This window comes from Mustela putorius, unplaced genomic scaffold (assembly GCF_011764305.1).
Source record: "Mustela putorius furo isolate JIRA1106 unplaced genomic scaffold, ASM1176430v1.1 tig00000596_pilon_pilon_pilon, whole genome shotgun sequence".
Classification (NCBI taxonomy): domain Eukaryota; kingdom Metazoa; phylum Chordata; class Mammalia; order Carnivora; family Mustelidae; genus Mustela; species Mustela putorius.
The window spans coordinates 13,750,712-13,751,489 of NW_025421428.1; positions in this window are offsets into that span (position 1 = coordinate 13,750,712).

A 778-nucleotide genomic window follows, 5' to 3' on the forward strand; every position below is an offset into this window, starting at 1 on the left:
AGCCTCGGGGTGGGGGGTGCGTGGGGAGATGCCGAAAGCGACCTGCTCTGGCTTCGGTGGAGGGAAGGAGGACCTGGGTGTCCACCCGTCGCTGGACGTGAGAGGGCCGCAGGGCCCAGGAGGCTACAGGAATTGTCTCCTTCAGGGACGGGTGGCTTCCCTGGGATGCACAGCCTGCTGCTCCCCAAACCGGGGCCAGAGCAGGGTCACCGCACGGTGTTCAGGATGGCATTAGGGGGGCTGTTATAGGGGTGGTTGGTAAAGGCCACTGAGGCCGTGGGGTCCCCAGCTCAGCTCCAGGAGAGGTGGGTCACCTCAGTCCAGGGGTCTGGGCCCCCGATGCACCCTGCTGCTGTGCCCTGTTGTCACCCTCTCCTCTCCCAACCCCCACCTTGGCCTGCCCCCCCCACCCCCCGCTTTCCAGCAACATGTGCCGGGCTCTGTGTCACACGTGCCCTGAGAGCCCCGTGGAGCGGGCATCCATCTCATCCCGCCGTGTTGCCGCTAGCCCAGGCCCAGAGACCACCCAGCCCGTCTCCTCTGCCCTGTGCTCCAGGACCTCAGAGTCTAGGCCAGGGGCTCCCAGCTCCGGCCCATAGACACGACTGCTCTGGGAAACACCCTGAGACGCGGCGTGCTGGGGCCGACCTCGGATGGGAGAGGCCAGGCCGTCTCCGCCCGGCACGGGGCTGCATGCCACCCCTTCCCAGGAAGTGCCGGGGAGGGCTCTGGGCTGGCCTGGAGTCCCGGGGGACTGAAGGTGGCGGCAGTGCGGTGG